Source organism: Enhydra lutris, unplaced genomic scaffold, assembly GCF_002288905.1.
Source record: "Enhydra lutris kenyoni isolate GAN:26980312 unplaced genomic scaffold, ASM228890v2 scaffoldscaffold60, whole genome shotgun sequence".
Lineage (NCBI taxonomy): Eukaryota > Metazoa > Chordata > Mammalia > Carnivora > Mustelidae > Enhydra > Enhydra lutris.
The window spans coordinates 5,182,865-5,199,669 of record NW_019154144.1 but is presented as its reverse complement, the minus strand read 5'-3'; the positions used below and the strand labels follow the sequence as shown (position 1 = coordinate 5,199,669).

Here is a 16,805-nt window from a genome sequence, read left to right as displayed (position 1 = left end):
AGGCCAGCCCAGCCACCCCTCACATTTCCTGTGTCTTGTCTCTTCCAGTTCCTAGTTCAGAGCCTCTTCTCTTTTCTCAAACTCTAACACCTCCTCCTCCATTCCCACTCTCAGATGCTGACCTTGCTTCTTTGGTCGTTGAGAAGACAGAAGTGATGGGAAAACAAATTTCACAACCTTGAATGACAAATCTACTATCCCACACGCATCTGTGCTTATACTCTGTCTTCTATCTTATCCCAATGCGGAAATGCCCTGCCCCTAGCCAGGGTCAACCTTGTCTCGTCACTAGATTCTCACCCCATCATTTTCTGATAACAAGGAATTCCATTCTTGTAGTTTCCCTTCTCTCCCCTCCATCATCATTCTTCCCCTTTTGACTGAGGGATCATTTCTATCCACACACGAACATAGAAACTTGGAGTACTGTATCCGAGTGACACCACATTCCCCTCCATGCCTCCCTAAGACCACTCTCTTAGCAGCAGTTCTCCTTGAAAGAATGATCTGCATTTACTCTCTAGTTCCTTTCTTTCCATTATCTTTCTCTATTAAATTTTAAATGTTTTTAAATGTAACATTTGACTCATCAAAAAATAAATAAATTATATGTGCAAGATGTAACACAGACTAATCTAAAGAGTCCACAAAACTATCACCCAAACCTAGAATTGGAAGATTACTAATGACTTTGATTTATATCTGTACTGCTTGATTTTATTCCTCTGGCAACCTTAATCTGATCCATCAGCAAACCCCACTGGACTCTATGTTCACAAATTACCCCACATCGGACTGGTGGGACTGGTGCTCACAATATAGACCACTATCACCCTCATCCCAGCTGACATTATCTATATCCAGGATCAGTGCAATCACCTTCTCTCTGTTTACAGTCTTGCTCCCTGATTCTTCAAACAGCAGCCAGATTGATGCTTTTAAAATGTCAAGTTAATCATTTTCTGATCAGTATCCCCAAGTGGCTTCCCATTATACCCAGAGAAATTCTGAATCTTTGATGTGACTTAGAAGGCCCTGTGGGATCTAGACCCTTCCATCTCCTGCTATTCTTACCTCATCCCATACAGAACTCCCAACTCTGCCTTAAACAGACCAAGCATGCTTTGAGTCTGGAGGGTCATTTGCATTTGCTGATCCCCTCCTTAGAACGCTTATCCCTGTGTATCTGCGCAAGTTGTTTCCTCACTACACTCAAGTCTTCACTTAACTGCCATCAGAAAAATTCCCCCCTGCTGACAACGCAATTTCAAGCAGCAACCCGCATCACACCACTTCTAGATTTTCTTTATGACGTGTCATACCTGACATCACAGCACATATGCATTTGTTTCTTTGCATACTGTCTATCTCATCTTTCTAGAATATAGGTCCCATGAGAGTGGGGACCTCAAAATGCTCATGGCTGTTGCCCTATCTTCATCTGGTGCCTGGTGTGTAATAGGCACGTATATTTGTAGCATGAATGAGGTGGGAAACCAGAACAAACGTGTCAGCCTAATCAAAGATCCCTGGTCTGTATATCTGAAAGTCTCATCAGATTTCTGCAAGCAGATGGACATCACTACTTATAATACAGTAGCTTTTAAGGCAGTACCTACAACATGAATATAATGATCACTGAATGGTATGAAATTATTAGGTAAAAGAAAGTCCCAATGGAATTAAGAGGATGGAGTGTAATAAGGTAGAATTGCAGCAGTGTGAACCGTGTACTTGATTTCGTTCTGCACCTTGGTTTTGGCTCTCTAGGACTTCAGGGTTTCTTATGAGAAGGCGGGGCAGTGAGTGGAAGGGAGTTTTAAGGCATTGAGTGAACTGCTGAGCATCATCCTGGTTCTGGCCAGCGACACCAGCAGTGTTCATGCTGGGCCCAAGGGTTGGTGTGTAGCTTGTTAGGCTGCTGGGTGTCCCTGAACAGCACCTCAAACTTTAAAGTAGCTTCAGGACTCACCATGGTGGTCCACTACAAGCTTAGGTCTGAGAAGACCCTGAAGAGTGGGAAAATCTAAGACCTTTCTTTAAGTTCTGCTTAAAGAGTATAAAATGGCAGTGGGGGGGGGTATACAATAGCTTCTTAGATTTATTTTCCAGAACCTCCTAAAAATGAAAGATTCCTTAAGAAACTTAATGTTGTATCCCTCCTCCAAATGGAATACTAGGGAAAGTAGGCAGGGCATTGACATGAGCAGACCCTTCCTGCCCTTTGCTTATAGCAGTTACTAGGTCACATTGTTCCTGGTCTCATTGTCAGGCATAGTCTTTCCTCACATTGTCCAAGGTCAGAGAGTAGAACCTCTTACAGCAGCTGACTTCCCGCTTCAGCTGCAAAAGCCTCGCTCAGAAAGCTGGACAGGAACCACGATGGTTCTCCTCCTTCCATTACCTACCGCTGGGAGAACAAAGCTGGGGACAACTTTCCATACTCATCCAGCAAGGGACCCCTTACAGTGCTCTAGCCTGCCCTCAAAAATAAGAAAAAGCACAGAAAACTTACCATCTGATTAAGGAAGCAATATATGCCCTTACCAAGACATTTAGAAAATACAAGCAAGTATGGGGACACTTGCATGGCTCAGTCAGTTAAGCGTCTGCCTTTGGCTCAGGTCATGATCCCAGGGTCCTGGGACTGAGTCCCACATTGGGCTCCCTGCTCAGTGGGGAGCCTGCTTCTCCCTCTGCTGCTGCTGCTCCCCTGCTTGTGTAGGCATTATCTCTCTAACAAATAAATAAATAAAATCTTTAAAAAAATACAAGCAAGTATGGATTAACATAATATGGACTGTGAGAGAGGAGAGAGGAATGAAAAGTAAGGGATGATAAAAGAATGGGATGGGTTTGTTCAGGACACTTTTCTTGTTGGAAGCCAGTCCATTGTTAAGGCAGCCCTGGGTAACTACTAGGGGTGCAAGTCATGACCTTCCCCCCAAATCAGGTTATTCTTCTGGCATCCCTATTCCATTATTGTGACCTCTATTCTAAACGTCACCCAAGTTCAAAGAGTCTTCAAAATACCGTAGAACTTAACTGATGACATAAATTGGATCAATAATAAAATAATGAAATTAAACCAAAAGACAAAAGGTAGTGTTTTCTTTTCTTTTTTTGAGTTAAGATATTTATTAGTGTTTATACAAACAAACTGCACCCACTAATTCAAAAATAGGAGGGCTTTTCCTCAGTAAGAATACAATCTTTAACAGGACTCTATTTGAATTAGAATTCCATACAAATAGAATATACTTAGCACAAGAAAGCCAGGAAGGATTTTACATTACACAGAACAGGCATTCAGTTGGTTCAATCATGGTGAGTTACCCTTCCAACCGAATACTTATTTTTATATTTATTGCACATATTGCAGTCAGTTCAGTATGTGCCAACAATCACACAGTTTTAATATTTAGTTGCATGAAGCACACTTAACTATTTCCAAAGAGATATGTGATATGGTCTTCATTTCAGAGGGAAAGAAGTGACTGAGTTACTATCTGTTCTTTAATGTTCCGACTAACTATTTCATTGCCTCATTGAAGCCAGGGCCTTTGGTGGCTCAAACTTTGAATATTAGCCATTTTCGGTCCTTCAGTGCAGGTAACCCAGGTGCAGTTGCCTTGTCTGAGGGAGTCATGGCCTGCTCCATGCCTGTTTGCAAACATCTTCAAAATGGCTTTTCTCAGCTTTTCTTCCTCCAACATGGCAGCTAACTCTGATTTGGGAATGCCAGTTTGGTCTGGACACGACTGCCTACTACAGAAATGCGTGCCTCTGTGTTTGAAGAATAATACCACAGCATGGCCTGATGTTTGTCTATCCTCCTTGATCCCAGGCTTGGGATTCAAGGTTCTTGTATATTACCGTCCCAGCGTGAAATCCAATAGTAGGAATAGTAGTAACCACTAGTCCAACCTGCAACCTGTACAAAATTATAGTTTTTCCTGCTCCATCCAATCCCAAAATTAAAATCCCCATTTGCTGGGTTCCAACCAAACCTGGAAAAAGTACTTGAGAAAAAAACCACCCATAATGAATTGACATTTGCCCTTGCTGGTGGTCAGAGACAGGCTCCAGCTTCGGCAGCGACTCCTGTTGGAGCCTCAGCCCTGCCACCTCTGTTCACCTTGGCCTTGGGCTCTGGCTCCAGCTCCAAAACGACTCCCTTAGAAGTCAGGTCCACCAGCGGCTTCCAAGTGGGACTCCCTGCGGGGGGGCTGGGGGCTGGGGGAGACGGGCCATAGTGACTATGCATCGAGATCAGCAACCTCAGAAAAGGTAGTGTTTTAAAATAGGTTTAGAAATAAGGCTGTATAATAAGGCTAGAAATATATACCAGCTGGATTTACACACTGCCAAGAAAGACTCAGAATCATTCACTAATTTTCCCAAGACAGTGCAATCAATAGGTGATGGATCATGTTTTGAACATGAGAGCTTATGCTCTTTCCTCTTTCCCAAAGCACCTATCATTGTCTGTTCGTTCCATCTTCATTCATTGATCACATATTATTATAAAGCACTGGGGGGGGGGGTACAGAGGTGTACCCGACACGGCCAATTCAATTTATTTCCATAAACTTTATTGAGTGCTTAAAATGAGTTCTTCTTCTGTATGGAGCAGCCCTGACTTATGGCAATGGCCCAAGATCAGCTCTTATCCCCAAGGGGCTGAGGGGCAAGAGTGGGTCATGGATAAGAGGAGGAGACAGAGAAACAAACAATGATCTAGTATGTTGGGTGCCCACTCAGCGGCACAAATGAGACACTTGGGTGACGTGATTCTAAAGGTTCTTTCCAGCAATAATTATTTTATAACACACTATTATTTGCAACATGTATTAGCATCAGCTTTTCTGTGAAATGTTCATGCTACTATTAAATAGTATTTAACTTCTGTATGATTTAATTTTTTAGAAGGTCAAATCTTGTATCCCAAACCAGATTTAAAGTTTCTTAAGAAAGAGTCTGTTCTTACCTTTTTTGCTTCCCTAGCAAAAGTCAGAATTCAATAACTATAGATTCACTGATTATGAAAGTCAATTACTTTCAAATAAACAGACATCCATGCTTTCCCCTTTACCTATTTTACCTTCCCCACATGCTAAATATTCGCGATGCAGAGTATTTATGTCTGGAGAGGTTGCTGGTAGGGATGGTCTCCCCTTTTCTCCTTATACTTGCTTTACAAGCTTAAGCCTTTAAAAAAAAAGATACTTAATAGCTTGAGGAAATTACACTAGTAAGTGAAAAACAACAGAATACAAAATAGTATGCATAGAATATATCCCAGTTTGAATAGAGAAATGGGAAGAAAAAACACATCATTGGATGTCACCAGCCCACAAACACAAATGCCATCACATAGAATTGATATGCCAAAATTTCTGTTCTTGCTCCCATCTGCACATGCAGAACATGGGACTCCCCTTTAAAAGTTCCTCCATAAGGGACCCCTTCTGGACCCACATGGTCTCGTGTTTGACTCTCAGATGCAGACACTAACTGGCACCAGCGTGTTCTCCTGCCCCTGTGCCCAAGACAGTCTCGGCAGCTGGTGAAGCCACAAGAAGGGCTAATAATGCTGACCAGGAAAATATTAAGACTAGTTCCCACTGTATGGCAAGGATAGAGCATTAAAATCACTTAATTATTTTTCTCTGTTCTCTTTATATTTTGCAAATTTTCTGGATTATTAGTTTTATAATCAGAAAAGAAAATGTTGATTGAAAACACCTGCATCAAGTCTTCAAGATAGCTAAGGGGTTGCTGTTGCAAACAACCCCAGCAGAAATCAGAAAACAGCAAGCAAAAAAACCATGTGGCGAATGCATTGGTGTTAGAAATGCAGGGCCAATCAGCATAAAACCCTGCCGGACATCTCAGACCTGTTCTGGGAGGTACTAGAATTTGCTGGGATCTCACCGTTCATTTAGTTCATAAAGTGAAAAGAGCATGCAGCAAAACTGACTCCTGGTTGGAATGTTTGCTGATGAGACTCAAGATTCACAAAGGCAAGGAAGTTCATTTCAGAAAAAAAAAAAAAAATGTAAGCCATTCATGTGCACCAACAGCTTTGGACTTGGCCGAAACCTCACAGGGAAAGCTCCTAGAGTTGTCCCCAGCAGCCAAATGAAGACATCTGCTGAACAGAGACAGCTGGCCAGAAATTTAATAAGACACCAGACCATGTTACAAAGAGAATATAGAGTATTGCTATGGAAAATTTAATAGTGTTGTGTGCATTAATGAGCAGGAACTGACTGAAGCATCAAAGGCATAAGAGGGCAATTTGGTTTTTAGAATGATAATAGAATTCATGAAAAAAATGTTCATCCACATTCCCAGCTGAGGTCAGACAAGGCAGTTCTCTACCTTCCGTTTCAGCTGTTGTAAATAAGCAAGTGTCCTTTTTGTGTTCGAGTTAATGCTACATTTTTTTTTGTACTTTCGTGCTTTTTGCTGGTGATTTTGTTGTTTAAGACAGCTCCCAAGCATCGTGCTCGTGCTGTCCAGTATTCTAAGAGTGAGAAGGCTGGGGTGTGCCTTAGGGAGAGCATATATGTGTCGGCTCCCTACACGTGTGAGTTACCATGCCATCGGCTGTGTGTTCAACGTTAATAGGACAATCTACGTTAAATATGGTTATCTTTATTTTTTTAATTTAATTTTCTTTTATTTTTTCCAGTGTTCCAAAATTCATTGTTTATGCACCACACCCAGTGCTCCATGCAATACGTGCCCTCCTTAATACCCACCACCAGGCTCACCTATCCCCACACCTGACTCCCCTCTAAAACCCTCAGTTTGTTTCTCAGAGTCCACAGTATCTCATAGTTTGTCTCCTCCTCTGATTTCCCCCAACTCACTTTTTTCCTCTCCATCTCCCAATGTCCTCCGTGTTATTCCTTATGCTCCAAAAGTAAGTGAAACCATATGATAATTGCCTCTCTCTGCTTGACTTATTTCACTCAGCATAATCTCCTCCAGTCTCATCCATGTTGATACAAAAGTTGGGTATTCATCCTTTCTGATGGAGGCATAACACTCCATAGTGTATATGGACCACATCTTCTTTCCTCTGCCAACAGAGGATGCCATTCTTCTGTTGAAGGGCATCTCAGCTCTTTCCACAGTTTGGCAACTGTGGCCATTGCTGCTATGAATATTGGGGTACAGATGGCCCTTCTTTTCACTACATCTGTATCTTTGGCATAAATACCCAGTAATGCAATTGCAGGGTCATAGGGAAGCTCTATTTTTAATTTCTTAAGGAATCTCCACACTGTTTTCCAAAGTGTCTGCACCAACTTGCCTTCCCACCAATAGTGTAAGAGGGTTCCCCTTTCTCCACATCCTCTCCAACACTTTTTATTTACTGTCTTGTTGATTTTGGCCATTCTAACTGGTGTAAGGTGGTATCTCAATGTGGTTTTGATTTGAATCTCCCTGATGGCTAGTGATGAGCATTTTTTCATGTGTCTGATAGCCATTTGTATGTCTTTGGAGAAGCGTCTGTTCATGTCTTCTGCCCATTTTTTGATGTGATTATCTGTTTTATGTGAGTTGAGTTTGAGGAGTTCTTTGTAGATCTTGGTTATTAGCCTTTTGTCTATAGTGTCATTTGAGAATACCTTCTCCCATTTTGTGTCTTACCTCATTGTTCTGTTGACTGTTTCCTTTGCTGTGCAGAAGCTTTTGATCTTGATGAAGACCCACAAGTACATTTTCACTTTTGTTTCCTTTGCCTTTGGAGACATGTCTTGAAAGAATTTGCTGTAGCCAATGTCAAAGAGGTTACTGCCTATGTTCTCCTCTAGGATTTTGATAGATTCCTGCCTCCTGTTAAGGTCTTTTATCCATTTCGAGTTTATCTTTGTGTATGGTGCAAGAGAATGGTCGAGTTTCATTCTTCTATACATAGTTGTCCAAATTTCTCAGCACCATTTTCTGAATTTTTTTCCACTGTATATTTTTTCCTGCTTTGTCGAAGATTATTTGACCACAGAGTTGAGGGTCCATATCTGGGCTCTCTACTCTGTTCCACTATGTCTGTTTTTGTGCCGGTATCATGCTGTCTTAGTGATCACTGCTTTGTAGTAAAGCTTGAAATCAGGCAAGTGATGGCTCCAGTTTTTTCTTTTCAACATTTCCTTAGCAATTCGGGGTCTCTTCTGGTTCCATACAAATTTTAGGATTGTTTGTTCCAGCTCTTTGAAAAATGCCAGTGGAATTTTGATCGGGATGGCATTGAAAGTATAGATTGCTCTAGGCTACTGCCTAGAGCTGTAATTTTAACAATGTTTATTCTTCTGTCCATGAGCATGGAATGGTCTTCCATCTTTTTGTGTCTTCTTCAATTTCTTTCATGAGTGTTCTGTAGTTCCTCGAGTACAGATTCTTTACCTCTTTGGTTAGTTTTATTCCCAAGTATTTTATGGTTCTTGGTGCTATAGTAAATGGAATCGATTCTCTAATTTCCTTTTCTGTATTTTCATTGTTAGTGTATAAGAAACCAACTGATTTCTGTATGTTGATTTTGTATCCTGCCACATGACTGAATTGCTGTATGAGTTCTAGTAATTTGGGGGTGGAGTCTTTTGGGTTTTTCATATAAACTATCATGTCATCTGTGAAGAGAGAGAGTTTGACTTCTTCATTGCCATTTTGAATACCTTTTATTTCTTTGTGTTATCTGATTGCTGTTGCTAGGACTTCTAGTACTATGTTGAAGAAGAATGACAAGAGTGGGCATCCTTACGTGTTCCTGATCTCAAAGGGAAGGCTGTCAGCTTTTCGCCATTGAGAATGATATTCGCTGTGGGTTTTTCATAGATAGATTTGATGAAGTTGAGGAATGTTCCCTCTATCCCTATACTTTGAATCGTTTTAATCAGGAATGGATGCTGTATCTTGTCAAATGCTTTTTCTGCATCAATTGAGAGGATCATGTGGTTCTTCTCTCTTCTCTTATTGATTTGTACTATCACATTGATTGATTTGCAAATGTTGAACCACCCTTGCATCCCAGGAATAAATCCCACCTGGTCATGGTGGATAATCTTTTTAATGTGCTGTTGGATCCTATTAGCTAGGATCTTGTTGAGGATCTTGGCATCCATATTCATTAGGGATATTGGTCTGAAATTCTCTTTTTTTTTAAACTTTTTTTAAGATTTTTTAAAATTTATTTGACAAGGAGAGAGAAATCACAAGTAGACAGAGAGGCAGGCAGAGAGAGATGGGGAGGCAGACTCCCCGCTGAGCAGAAAGCCCGATGCGGAACCCGATCCCAGGACCCTGAGATCATGACCTGAGCCGGAGGCAGAGGCTTAACCCACTGAGCCACCCAGGCACCCCTAAAATTCTCCTTTTTGATGGGGTCTTTGCCTGGTTTGGGGATCAGGGTAATGCTGGCTTCATAGAAAGAGTCTGGAAGTTTTCCTTCTGTTTCTACTTTTTGAAACAGCTTCAGGAGAATAGGTATTATTTCTTTTTTGAATGTTTGGTAGAATTCTCCAGGGAACCCATCTGGTCCTGGGCTCTTGTTTTTTTGGGAAGTTTTTGATCACTGCTTCAATCTTGTTACTAAATACTGGTTGATTCAGGTTAAATACAGTTATCTTTAAACAGAAACACACAAAGTATTGTGTAAATCCAGCAAGGTCACATAAAATAAGGTTGTATATTGAGCTATGGGTGAAATTGTGACCAAAGGCTCTCAATGGCTCACTATTTGCTAACTCAGTGTTCACGGCAACTTTGTAGAACATCACTGCTATGAATAATCAGAATTGACTGTATCATCATTTCAACAAATAACTAATATAAGATTATTAATGAGCTATATTGCATCCAAAATTTGATATGTCTTTTGCACTTAGAGCACGTCTCCCTAGACTGGCCATGTCTAAAGGGCTTAGTGGCCACATGTGGCAAGTGGCTATGTACTAGCCAGAGCAGGTCTAGCCTTGGACTCCACAAAGAAACTGAAACCATCAGACAGAGCTCCTCAACCATTGCCATGATTGTCCCTCCATGTCTGTCCCTCCACAGAGCTCTGGACCCCATCCTTCCTCTCTCCAGGGAAGTTGCCCTTCATCGGGTCCTTTCCCTCGTGTATCTTTTTTCTCTCTCCATTGGCTATTAACCTTCAGCATATAAATGTGCTTATCTTCCCAATTTAAAAAATAAATAATAAAATGAGGGACTGTATATGTCCCTCCAGCTTTTGCATGTACTTCTGAGTTAGTATTATTCCTCTGCTGTATTATTTGTTCATTCATCTGCCTTCTCACTGGGCTAACCTTAGGGTGGTGATCATTTTCTAGCACATTTTATTCAATCAATAAATATTTACTAGATCAAAGATTTTCTGTGCACCCAGCACTGTGATAGGGCACCAAGCATACTGTGATGACAAAAAAAACAGGCATATCCCAACCCTAAAGAAATCTTACAGACTAATGGGTGAGTCAAACATTATTCAGATAAATCCTCAAATAAATGTATAATTACAAGCTGTAATAAGTACTAGGAAAGACTGCATAGGGTTTTGAGAACTTATAACAGGGAAATCTGCCCTACTTTGATCAGACTTCTCTGAAGAAGGAACATTGAGCTAAGTCAGAATTAGTCTACCAGAATCCAAATTTAACTCATGAAAATTAAATCTTTAAGAGGGAACTGAGTATCCACCCTAAATCAGCACCTGGCACATAGTAGGTTCTCCATAAATATTTGTGAGTGAATGGATGGACTATGCAAAAGAGGAGAGACAGGGGAGAAAAAAGGGAGACAAAGAGCATTCCAATTCTATGAGAAAGCCATGTGCAAAGATCCTGTGGTAACATGGTACAGAGACAGAAAGGAGCAATATCATCAGTGTATCACTGGCTACCTTGGAGGTTTTATTCTTCAACTAAAGAGACACAGCTTTTTAAGAGCAGAGCAGGGATAGGAAATGACATTACCAGATTTGGCTTCGGTGTAGAGTGAGGTGGAGGGCTAGCCATACATATTTGAGGCCAGGAGTCCTGTCAGGAAATGAGATAGTTAGAGTACTTTGGACTGATGGTGACTAAAGATGGAAGAAAGTGAATGGATCTGAGAAATATTTAAATGTTAAAATCAATAGGACTTGGCATCACTGGATAAGACAAGGGACAGAGAGAGATACTTCAAGGACAATCACTTAGTGTCTGACCTCTGCCAATTAAGTGGAGCCATTCTCTAAGAGGAGGAAACTGGAAACATAATAATTATGGGGTTGAATCACAGGTGTTTGGATGTTCTGGGTTTGAAGAACTCTTGAGACACTCAAGAAGAAATATAAATGCTGTGCTGTGTGTTTGAAATTCAGAGAAGCCTGGAGTGGTGATATAAATTTGAAAGTAATGAAGTAAAATGGTTATTGAGGCCCAGGATCTGGCACAGGATAGAAGTTTCATAAATATTTGTTGAATTAATGAATGACTGGGGATTACTAAGGATTAGTTTTATTAGGATGTGTTGAGTTTGTAGTAACTTGAGACTTAGAAACATCTAAATATACCTCTAAGCTCCTATTTTTCATAAGACACTAATCTACAAATAATTTAAATAACATTCAATCTTCTCCAAGTCTATCACATTATTTTATGTTATGGCTCATTTTTAAATTATATTTCTTGGCTTTCAATGGTTTAATGGCATCACTTGAGACAAAAGCTACATTGAAGATAACATGTTGTGCCAATTTATCATACCATGTAAGCAAGATAAAGCATCTTAGAAGACACTTTTCTCCAGTAATAAATTTTTCGTTTTCTCTCCGTTATTGGAGCACATGCAATTCTAACAAAAATTAATAAAGAGTTTCATTATCTCATGTATGTAAATCATATTTAGGCTCAGATACCAGCAGAAAGCACGAAAACACAATGTCTGGAAAAAGTAAAGTCTTAATAAATGTTTGTTAAACGGAATTGAGTTGAGAGGTCACAAGTATTTTCCTTTTCGTATTCCATTTACTTGTTTATTCCCTTTTATCCCATAGCCAACCTGTTCCCCTCCCCTTAGCAGAGGTTAGTGTGTTTCACAAATATCTTGAAATGTGTATTTGTTTTTTGTGCAGATACCTCTTTATTCTCAAAAATATTTTTACCAAATTATTGAATTTTAAAATTTGCATAATACTGACCACTGAATTATTACGTGTTGCTTTGTTTCACATAAGTAAAAACATAAGCATTATCTCCCTTCTCCTCTTTATAAAATGGATTGCACTCCTACTCTAAAACTATCAGAATCACATATTTTTCTTCTTTTTTTGTCTTTTAAATTTATTTTTTATTTTTGTAATTGTGGTTGAATGTACATAACATAAAATTTACCATTTTAATCACTTTTAAGTGTATGGTTAAACGGTAGTAAGTGCGATCACATTGTCATGGGACTATGACCACCATCCCCCTCTAGAATCTTTCCATCCTCTTAAACTGAAACTCTGTCCACATTAAACACTATCCCTGGCAACCACCATTCTGTTCTTTGTCTTTATGAACAAAAGTTCTTAATTTGGGTGAGGTTGAATTTATTTATTTATTTTTTTATTTCTTTGCCTGTACTTTTGATGTCATATCCAAGAGATTATTTCTAAAGCTGATGTCATGAAGTTTTTCCCTTATGTTTTTTTTTCCCCTTCTGTTTTCTTCTAAGAATTTGGTAGTTTTAAGATCTATTTTAGTTTGCACAAAGAGGATTATGTTATCTCATTCTGTTTCTTACCTTTTTCACTCAGTGTTATATTCTTAAGATTATCCATGCTCCTACATGAAAACTGAATCTGTTGTTTCTAACTGAAGCACAATCCTCCATGAGCGTTTACCTTTGCCTTTTACCATCTGTGCTCCATGAAGGACATCAGATGCCCCCACAACCTGCCACCAATACCCTTAGTTGTGTCCATTAAGGGACTGTAATAAGAATTTCCAGGGCCAACTCAAGTGGGGAATGGCTGGGCCCTAGGGCATCACATGCTCAGTTACGTTGGCTGGGCTGGATGGGTGTCCCAGTCTGCTCGTCCCCCAGTGGTGCAGAGGGGCACCTAATCTCACACTCTAGCCCACAGTGGGTGTTGTGCAGCCCCCTGATGAATTCCTGGCTAATGGACACACAGTGATGTTTCATTTTTTTATTAGCCTTTCTCTTACTTATATGTTTGAACATCTCTCCATGTGTTTAGTCACTCAAAGAGTTTCCTCTTCGTAAACCGCCCCTTCTGTATTTTGCCCACATTTTCTATTGGAGTATTTTATAGTTGTCATTATGCACACATTCCTTGTATATTCTAGATATTAGTCCCTTGTCAGATTTATTTTTTTTTAATATTTTATTTATTTATTTGACAGAGAGAGACACAGCGAGAAAGGGAACACAAGCAGGAGGAGTAGGAGAGGGAGAAGCAGGCTTCCCGCTGAGCAAGGATCCCCATGCGGGGCTCGATCCCAGATCACTTAACTTACTGAGCCACCCAGATGCCCCTTGGTCAGATTTAAACATTACAGATATCTCACACTTTTGTGTCACCCTGATCCAGGGGATCCACAAATGTTTTATTTTCACCTTATTACATTTTGTAATTCCAAATTTTGAAAATAAGTTACTTTGCCAACAATAAAAATTCTACGTTCTGCGTTGCTTCTTCTGTCTCTTTCGTTAAATTAACCCTATAAGTGACATACTTAGAACAGCCTGGTGGATGTTCAGCATTCAACACATGTTACTGTCATTCTCCCTGTATTTAATTCAAATTTATGTTTCTCACATGAAATCATCTCGTATCACCTACCTTGCCTAACTACTTTAGGATACATTCAAATGATTGAAAATGGAGGTCACCGTGAATTCCTTATCAGCAAAAATTATTCCGTTATTTAGTAAAATTATTAGAAGACAAGTAAAAATAAGGGAGACACACACAGTCCATTGTTTTGTCTCATGTATGGTCTTCAGGGATGTGAGGGTTAGACACGACACAGAAATCACACATAGCATCTTTATACCTATAAGAAAGAATGTATACCCTGTGGCATAATTTCAGCCTGTCTGTTCCATTGTATTTCTCTCCCTGATTCTCCACTTCTAGTCATCTGTGACCCCTTACTTCCTTATTCCAGGTATCGAAGAGTCATTTTTATGTTAAAAAAAAAAAAAAAGCTTACAGGTAATGTGAACTTCTCCTCATTTTAAATTCCCCCGTCACAGTTCAGTTCCTAGAAGCACAATCTATCCTTGCCTCCTGGTGGGCAACAAGGCCCAGTATCTCACCCCAAGCTTCTTCACAGAGCATCCTTTTGCCAACTTGGATGGGTTTGTGCACAGAATAAAGTGTTTTTCTAATATTTTAATTTCTTTTTCAAAAACATACTTTAATCGATTAAATACAATTAGACAAATGAATTAATTGTGATTCCGGGAAGGTATTTTCTACCTAGATTTCCCATTTTTACAATTCCTGAGATATTCTGATTAACAATGAGAGTGATAATCTATAATTATGTGTAGATAGTCAGCAGACAGTTGAGTGTACCCGTGCCCTTTGTATTAGAAGAATGAGATCATATCGAAGTGAGGATTTTCTTGCATAAGGAGTTGGATGGCTTTCATGTAAACAATAATTATTTCCTATTTCTTTTCCACATTTTTCATTAGTACCATATTGCCTAGCAAAGTTTTAGCCACAGAAGAAGGAAGAGGATTGCATTTCCATCACAGCAAATGCAGCGAGATGCCGCTCACATCAGCAGGGTTCTCCTTAAGGTGGCCACATGTAACCCTTCCCTCAGAAGTATCCTCCTTTGTGCCTTTTAATCCAAAAAAAAAGAAATTTCTCAGAACAGCTAAATGGGGTGTTGTTACTTTTTAAATGATGTCCAGTGTTTTCTTTTTCCAGATTAGAGCACTGTTACCTTATGAATCAAAACATGAAAGAGATGGTTCAGTGTTAGCAGTGAACTTTGTTTTAATATACTGGGTATGTTTTCTTAGTGGTTTTGTAAACTTTGGCCATCTGTTGCTGAGCTGTGAGGACCACATATTTCCTTCGCAAGGGAGGAAGGATGCAATACATCTAACCACCCTATGTGTAAGACCGACTATCTACAAAACCAGACCAACGAATCTGATCAAACTAGAGTCAAAGAGCTAACATTTCGGCAATTTTCCTAACAGTATTTCTGCAAACCTCTTCACACTAGGTTACTGGTACCATGCCGTCATGGACCGAATGTGTGTGCCGCCCTAAACTTCATCCGTTGAAGCCCTAACTTCCAATGGATGGGGCTTTTGGGTGGTAATTAGATGAAGTCATGAGAGTTGGGCTCCATGAGTGTCCTTATAAGAAGAGGAAGAGACACCAGAGCTCTCTTTCCCCCCTGCCATGTGAGGACCCAGCAAGAAGTCTCCCACTTGCAAGCCAAGAAGCAAGCTCTCACCAGGAACAGAGCCTGCAGGCACCTTGATATGTGGCTTTCCAGCCCCCAGAACTATGGGAAATAAATGTCTGGTGTTTTAGCCTCCCCATCTGTGGTACCCTGTTTTAGTAACCTGAGCTGACTAAGCCGTGTGTGATTGGTGATAACGATGGGGACTGAACAGATAGATATATTCAGCATTTCTTTAATGTAAATTTTTGTTCAAGATTTCTTGGGCTACTTTCCCTCTGCTGTGCATGTGGAGTGCTACCATGAGGAGAAAACAAAGCCCAAAGATTCTGGCCAGCTGACTTTGCTGACCTTAGGAAATACTTTTATGAAGGATAGGAAATGTATCTCCATCATTTCCAACATCCCCTTTCATGGAAAATGATCTCAACTATTAATTCATAAGACAGTGTTGGCAACCTAAGTGGATCAGCCACCCTCTTGCAACTTAAACAACAGTGTCTACTTTTTCAAATAAGTTGCTTTTACCTGAAGGAATGGATGGACGGTAGGACTTAGGATACTGGGACAACATTGGAAGCCATCAGCATCTCCTTACTTCTCCCTTATTTGCAATTGCCAACTGCTTGCTTTGTTTGCATTTAAATGTTTGAAGCCTCAGGATTAGGCTCAACTTTTGAATTCCTTAAGCTCCTCTACTGTCTCCACCAATAGGCCCTGTGCCTGTTCTATCCAGTCTTATCATCCACAGCTGTTCCAGAAAGTTCTTTTCATGGTTTACAAATTTTCCCCACAACCAGTGAGTGAGATCGTATTGAAGCCTCTATAAAAGGGCAACTTTCTAGAAAGAATAAGCTAGTGGGCAGTTCTGGGTGGGGCTTTCTTCGAAAGGAGTGGACAGCCCAGCAGGGCGGGACTAGGGTGAGGCAGGGAGACATCTGCTGAACCCAGTGTTGACCCTGCACTCCCAGAACGTTTCTCATCCCAGCCACCTCATCTAGGTGATCCCAGCTCTCAGAAGCTTGGGCAACACCATTTCTTCTCCTCAGCCCTATTTAATCTGCTCTGTTCTCTTACAGTTAGATTTCCTGATGATCTAGCTGCAGACCTATTGGGTAATTCTGAAATAAAGCATTTTAAAACACTGCAAGTCTGAACTGGGAGATTCTTTTCCCAATATAACAATAAAGCCAGGTTTAATGTTTGAACTGAAAGATTTGGAATTTTACATATACGCATTCTCCGCAAAATCTTTAGAAAAAATTGATTGATTTTTAATCTATTTGTGTGCTTTTCAAAATCATTTCGGATTAACTTATTTCCACATGGCTATTTATGGCACCAACTTGAAGTAAAATGCAGACTATA

General features: G+C 40.1%; 1 pseudogene; it reads right to left on the bottom strand.

Moving 5' to 3' along the window:
• Nucleotides 1-3,505: 3,505 nt before the first annotated feature.
• LOC111158534 lies at nt 3,506-4,056 on the bottom strand (annotated as a pseudogene).
• Between the last annotated feature and the right edge of the window lie 12,749 nt (nt 4,057-16,805).